Source organism: Camellia sinensis, chromosome 11 (assembly GCF_055761805.1).
Source record: "Camellia sinensis isolate YWXY chromosome 11, ASM5576180v1, whole genome shotgun sequence".
Classification (NCBI taxonomy): domain Eukaryota; kingdom Viridiplantae; phylum Streptophyta; class Magnoliopsida; order Ericales; family Theaceae; genus Camellia; species Camellia sinensis.
The window spans coordinates 170579438-170587637 of NC_138971.1; positions in this window are offsets into that span (position 1 = coordinate 170579438).

The following is an 8200-nucleotide window of genomic DNA, read 5'->3' on the forward strand; positions in this document are numbered from 1 at the left end:
TGAAATTGCAAAACTATGAATTTCTTATGACTTATGTGCCATTAGTACTGCTGTTATTTCTATTAACTATCATTATAGAAATGTTATATTCTATGTCGGTTGTGGCATCACGGTGTGAGAGATGGTTGTGGATAGTGCTGTTTTGGAAAGAAATGGAAAACAAAATTTTCTCAGTGTTTGGGCCATCTAAGGGCGTTGTTGAAAAGTTGATTTAATTCAAGGATTTTAAAGAATTCCAGATTAATCTTTTGGGCAAATAAACTGTGGATGACTCTGCGTTTTGGGTAACACCGTGTTTGTGAAAAATGTTTGCAAAACTTTTGGGTTTTCGCATGGAGGGTGCAAGATTTATTCCGGAACGTTAACATTGAAAATTTAAGCATCTTTGAGAAATGCCTCTTCAACAAGAAAATGTTTTCTTATTATCTACTCTAAAGATTTGCTTTGGTCGTGTTGTTGAGTAGTGACTTAGCTTGAAGCACTAGTCAGTTATTGGTGAATTGTTTCGGGGGAGGTTTGGTTTGTTGAGGCTTTCGTACCTATAGTGTTATCATTTAGGACGTGTTCCCTTGGTTAGCCTCTTTCTTGGTAAGAATGAATCGAAGGTTTGTTATGAGAGTAATTTCTTTCCTTGGGGCTCGGGTGTTGAGTGCTCTGTGATCTGTTGGCCTTGTGTTTAGGTGTCTCCTTAATTTCGGGGACGAAATTCTTTAAGGGGGGGAGGTTATAGCGATCCTGGTTTTCCCTTGGTTGTTTAACTGTAATCCGGACTCGGTTCTGTGGTTGTGTTGTCGTTTTATTCTCGTTTCTATCCTTTACTCTTAGTGTTTGTGTTTTAGGATGTGTTGAGCATGTTCCGAACAGGTAGATTGAGTTTTGGCCTCTAGTGTTGTTGCACAGATTTTTGGTGTTACGCTCGAGCGGGTCATTCTGCGCTCGAGCGGAGTTTGGTTTTTGGTTGTCCGCTCGAGCGGGTCTTCTTGAGCTCAAGCGGGGTTTACACACTTCCAGTATTTCGTGGCCCTGTAAAACTTCTGCAGGTGTGTTTTCTATGCTCGAGCGGGTTTGTTGGCGCTCGAGCGGGTAGTTCTTTTTCTGAAAAGTTTTGGGAGATGAAAATCTGTGCTCGAGCGGACTGATTCTTCACGCTCGAGCGGATGTGTTTTGCTTTTGTTTCTTGGCGCTCGAGCGGTCATCCTTACGCTCGAGCGGTGCCAGATATTTGTGCTTGACGCTCGAGCGTTCTATTCTCAGCTCGAGCGGGTCGTGCGTACATGAGTTATCCGCTGGGTGATTTTAAATCACTTTTCACTTTTCTTTCTCTCTCCTACTTTTTCAAAAACCCATTTTTGAGAGCTCCTCTCTCTAGAATCTCCCTTCTCTCTAGGGTTTGATCTAGCTAGGGTGTTCTCTTTACCTTTGGTCTTTGTAAAAGTTAGGTTGATCGTCACGAGCTATCTTTTGATCCGAAAATATTGAGTTTTGGAGCACGTTGAGTTTCTTCGTCTTCTCCGTTGAGTGTCATCTTTTGAGGTAGGGATATCCTACTCTTCCTTATGGATTTTGTCTTTAAATTTTAGCATTTTGATATGTTGGGTGTTGTTGGGTAGATTTGAGAAAGTTTGGATCTTTTGTGTAATTTTACAAAAGTTGGAGTTTTGTTTGAAATAGACCTATATGCAAGTTTGGTATGGAAGAAAATGAGTTGGATGATGGATCGTGGATGAAAATGAAACCTTAGAGTTGTTTTGTTAATTAAGGTAATTTGCTCTAATTGTTTTAATTAATTAATGTATATAATTGATTAAAGGGAATGAGGAATCGAATTGGAAATGTTGAAATTGGGAATGTATGGGACTAAAGGGTGTAGTTAAATCATTTATTGCTCACCTAATTGAAATGTTGATATATTATCCATTTGTGCATTTATTTCCTGTTTAGAAATAATTGCTTTGGGCTACCGGTGGAGGGTAGTATTGATTGTTGTAGACAATGCATGATGATTAGGCAAACTAAAACTAATCAATCGGATGTGTCATAGAGTGTGACGGTTGATAGAATACATTAACTTTATGTATTGATTGATTGTGTATATGACCAATGTGTTTATATGCATTATGTGTAGACGGTTGATAGAATACATTAATTTTATGTATTGATCGATTATGTATATGATTCTGTATTTATATGCATTGTTTGTGTATGGGAGGAGATGTGGGATGTACCTCTAAACCGGTTAATGGTTAAGGGAAGATGGGGGATGGACCCGGGGATGCAGCTCATATGCTTTCCCATTGAAGTGTTGATACAGCTCATATGCTTATCTAGTTGAAGTGTTGATACAGCTCATATGCTTATCTATTGGAATGTTGATACTGCTCATATGCTTATCTGTTGTAGTCTTGATATAGCTCATATGCTTATCTGTTGAAGTATTGATATAGCTCATATGCTTATCTGTTGTAGTAGTGATATAGCTCATATGCTTATCTATTGAAAAGTTGTTTAATTTGATATAGCATTAAAATGTATATCATCATCGTTTGCGAAGTATGGAAGTAAGTTATGTGTTTTTGGTACAACACCAAAATGTGTATCCACCTTGAATTTCGAAAGTGTTCTAGTGATGAACTATAATCTCATCAAATGTTTTGGCCAGAGTACTGAGCCTTGTTTTCAAACTCAAAGTTGAATAAGAAATGGAAAGTGAATTGTAATATAGACTTGGCTGTCATTGAATTGTAATAAGATGTAAATGGAAGTGTAAGTATTGACCATCTATCAGTTGCTAATCTTTTAGGCATTGTTCATAGTCGATTTAGTATGTTTCTACTGGGCTGTGGCTCACCCTATATGGGAACATCATTTTCAGGTACAGGTAGCATGTCACCTCCAAGGATATAGCTTGGGAGGCTAGAGACGGATAGATTTTTGTTGTCTTATTTCCTTTTGATGTATTACATGTAAATTCAAGCCAAGGGTTTAATGTGTAATTGAGTTAGTACTCTCTTTTGTAACCAAGTGTTAACTTGAAAAGCTGTAAGTCCGTAGGGCATTTGCTTTTGTTGTTAACATGTAATACTTTTGTAATGAAATACTCTGATGAGTTGAAGAATGTGGATCTTTTATATATAAATGCATGTTTATATTGTTAGGTTTAATGTTATTATTTTGAGGGCGTTACAAGAGTTGTAATCAATTAGATTAAATTGAGACAAAATCATAAATTCAGAATAAAAATTAAGCCAATTAAAAATAAAATGACTAAAGTTATATAAAAAATAAAATATAGAAACTACCGTAGTAATTTATCCACATGTAAGGCCTTGTTTGGCAATTATATGTTTTAACAAAAAAGTTAAAAAGTTACTATAAATTGTCACATTACTCTTTACTTTTCTGCATATCTTTTCATAAAAAATTAAAAAATTATTAAAATAACTTGTTCTTAAACGATATCTAAATACAAAAGTTACTATATTGACAATCAACTTTTAATATGCAATAAATAATGAAAACTACAATAAATAGTGATAATATAGTGATACAAAGCTCTAAATAGAGAGCTCTAGTAGAGCTAGCAATGAAAAAAAAAAAAAAAAGAAAGACAAAACATCACATCAATGAGTGGAGCACACCTATTAGAGCTATTGATTTAGAGTTCTCAAACATTTTTAAAATAAAGAAAACAAATTTATATCCAGCTTTATTTACAATTTAAAATCTAATTCCACTGTTGGAAATCATATGCTAGAAATCATGTAGTATACATGGTGTTGCTTATCCTTAAAGGTCACATGGTTTATATGATCCATCCATACATGGCCTAACTAAGGACTCATGCTGAACATTGTGTAGACATACCAAAAATAATAAGTTCTCTCTATTTATATATCTTGAGACTATTATTTTAAAAGTTTAAAAATTTGAAATGTGAATAAATATTGAAAAACTTTAGTAACTTTTCAATTGATGAAATTTTTTCAAATGAGACTCATAATTTAAACATCTGGCCTGAACTATTTTTGTATCAAGTAATATACACTTTGTATGGATTGAGTTTTCCAAAAACACTTTTAAAAAAATTCTACTTTTTTATCTTCGTTTTTTTTTTACTAATTTTTTTAATATTTTAAGTAATTTTTTTAATTTTTAGACAAACTTAATATAAATATATCTAAAAAGTAAAAAATTTGTAAAAAAAACTTTTTAAAAATTCACTAAATACCAAAAATATAAAAAAAATACGAGAATTTAATATATTTTTTGCATTTTTTTGTATTTATTAATTTTTTAAAAATATTTTTTCACAATTTTTTATTTTTTAGATATATCTAAGTAAGATATATATATTTAAAAAAATAAAAAATATTTACTAAAAATAAAAAAATATAAAAACTAAAAAATTTAATCAAAAAAATTCAAATCAAACAGACGGATGGTTATCCGTATATTTTTTTCCTTCCCCACAAATTTATGGAAGTGGATATGAGTGCGCAGCCGTCTCTCCGATGTACCTAAAAATAAATGAGAAAAATAAGTCGGCATCCATGTACGTTGGACACGCAGAAAGAGCTGGGTTTGACTGGAAAGTAGGACAATAAATCCTATGCCAGATTGCCAGTGTATTCTAAAATGAAAACAATTGTACATCATTGTGGACCCACTGATTTTTTTAGAAAACATTTAACATTGAAATCTACTCGAGTATCCCCATTTTACATTCAAGTTTAAGTTGTTGCTGGAGTTTGAGGTCATTACAAAGTGCAAGACCTTCAGAAGTGACCAAACTGATGAGTTGGCCATAAGTATATTGGTAATAGGGGATATCGATAGAGCGATGATGATCTCGTAATTTCTTACGGACTCGTTCAGCAAAGAGGGTTGGAAGTCCATCGAGGAATTTAGCTTTCCAATGGTCAGCACTACCATCAGCTCTTTGCATAACTTTCATCAGGAAAACATCTTTATACCATCGAAAATGGGATAAAGATGGGCATCTGAGTTTCATTAATAGTTCCCTATTACGATCAGATATACTGGAAGCTTGGCCAATAAAATGGGTGATAATTGTATTGATAAGAGTATAAATAGCATCTTGTTCTTCTCTTTCAATTCGTGCAGTGGCAAGATCAGTACTGGAACTAGTAGGGTCAATTTCAATGACAGTACTTGTGGATGAAAGGATTTCATTGCATTGATTAGTAGTGAGAATATTATCCCACCATCTTTTCAGAACACCGGTAAAACCACTAACAATGTAGCGGGCAACTTGATGATCAGTATTGTTATTTTGTTTGCAAACAGTAGCAAACATAAGCATCTGGTGGAGAAGTTCATATATCTGGTACTCAGAAAGACCATTAATATTCCATTCATAAATGGTATTACTATGGTAAGAGTGTTGGGTCTGAAAAAAGTCTTCTTCATAAAGAAGATCCATAGGACTAGGCCAAGGATAATAATATCGGTGAGGAGCAGATAAGGATAATTTGGCGGTACTGGGTCCATAAGTAACCCGGTTGACGGAAGAGGGTTGCTCTGGGGGTTGGAAGTTTTGCTGGATCTCAAGAATTTCTTGAGGAGATAATGTATCAAAAGATTCGAACGTAGGAGAGTCACTGGAAAGTACATTAACCTGAGACGTACTAGTCGAAGGTGGTTCACTTATATGTAAATTTTTAATTCGGGAAAGAAGAGTATCCATGAACTCAGTTTCTTCTTTAGATTTTAATTTAAAATCTTTAAGAACTGGAGTAGGTTTAATTAAAACTGGTTCAATTGTTGCAGGGGGTTTTGGTTCGAGTTTGCAGCTTTTCTTAACATGAGAGACCATCTCTTCAATTCGTGTAAACTGCTTGCCTGCTGTTTGACATAAAAGGTTAGTATAATTATTTTGTTTCAAAACAGGAATTATATCTTGAATATGAACTGGATCTTTGTATTGGCTCCTATGAGGCATGTCAGTATAAGCGACAATTGTCATGGATTTAGTGTTTGATCCTGTAGGTTGGAGTTCTAAAGTTTGGGTAGGAGGATGAATAGTATAAATTTCCCTTCCATCAGTAGTTACCCATTTTTGCTGGATCCCTTCTAATACATTAAGTTGAGAAGCTGGAGGGAAAGCATTCTGAACATACCATAGAGGGAAAGGAAATAAGACTTGAATTTCCTCAAGATAAGAATAATACTGAATTTTATATTCCTGTAATTGTTCTTTACTGTGAACAGCAAAATACCATTTTCTAAATTCTGTATACTTTTCCTGTAATAGATTCTGATTGAGAATCTTGCGGTTTTCACTTCCAGGTGTAAAATCCATCTAAAGTTTGAAATCCATATCACTAGCGGTAGGGCTATACTGACCTTTACTGGATGTTCTTGGATGAGGGTAAATATTTGGAGGTATGGGTGGATCATAGACTCCATGAGGGATCTGTTGATTAGAATACTGGACTCCATGAATTATAGGATCCTGATCAGATTCCTGAGGTTCATCTGAATTTGGTCGGGAGTAAGATCTGGAAGGTTGTCCTTGAAAGATGGCATCTGGAGGTTCAGAATAGGATTGTCTTGAGGATTCTGGATAATCAACCTTGTAAGATTGATGAGAATGAGCAGTTCTAAAACTGGCATTAGACATACTCCTGGTTAACTGGATTGGAGGTCTCTGGAATTGAAGATAAACATTACCCTGATGGGTCTGAATTATATCATCCAAATTGTGTCGAACAATTAGTCGAGTTGGAACAGCATTAGTAATCTTCCATCTTTCTGGAAAAGATATTTTTTCCCATTCAATGACTTTGGGTACTGCAACTTGGGTACTGTAAAGGTTAGTATCAATTAACACAGTTTGTCCATCAATATTTTTCTTCCTTACATAAGGATTCAAAGTAGACAACACCTTTAAATAGATTCTAGAAATTACCGAAAAAGGTGGAGATCCGGGAAGATACTCATAGCCATGAGTAAGGATTCTGAACTCTAAAACTTTTGATAGATTTTGGTCAGAAAGGGCAACGCTAAATTTAGGATATATATCAAAATAAACTAGACCATGGGCTAAGCTAGTTTCCATAGCACCCATGAGTGATGCTCGCCAATTAGTACATCTACCATCTCGGAGAGTACACTGCATGCTGGTATTTTGACCTAAAGGTGTTAAAGGCTTCAAGGCAATCTGGACAAGTCCTATATGAATATATTTATATTCTTTAAAGAACGGAATTAGATCCTGGACACTTAGTAAATACATTAAAGTATCATTATTATTTACTGGAGCTGCATGCTCAAAGGTTTTAATAATCTTTTTACTGAAAAAATTCAAAGTACCAATCTTGTAGATGGCCTTTGGATCTACCTTCGGGATTGTCCACTTATCTAAGGCTTCTTTAACTTCCTGGTAAGCAACAAGCTCTCTAGCTTCTGATGTAGAGGCTTCTGTTTCAGCTACTGTAGGGGCTACTGTATTTTCCTCTGTAGAAATAGTACTCATTATAGTGTATGTGACTATGTATGACTAATTAATAATGAATAAAACATACTATTCAAAATGTTAAACATGGCTCTGATACCAATAAGATGTGCTTACACAGGGGTAGACGGAGCACGTCTGTCAACGACTTACACTACCACAAGGTCCTTACTGCTAACCGCTTGTCGGACATTGGAGCTACGCGACTTGGGTAACGTCCCACTCAGCCTCACACTATGCTACCTCTCACTGGCACAAATCCAGGAATAACATAACAAATAGTTTTATACATAGTCCATAAATTAAGATGCTGGAGGAGGAAAAGGCCGATTGGCCCTTGCTAAGAAGCAAATTTGTTCGTTAATTAATGTCTGGACTTGATTAATTTTATTATTACACTCTTCCAATTGTGCTAAACACCAAGGATCATTACGGGAAATAGTAAGATAATATTCAATATTACGTTTTCGATTTTCCCAAATATTTAAAATATCATTATATATAACAAGTTGATATATGGACATTCATGAAAAGAGAATACATACGAAAGGAAATACTTACAACCAAAACAGCAAACTTTATTATAATACTTCAAGCTTTTACAAAAGAAAATATCCTGAAAATAGAAGGAGAGAAGGAGAGAATATCAAACTTGGAAAACTAAAATTTAGTGGTGCCCTCCACAGACCAGAGGCTACCAATTTATATTACAAATTAGAATGA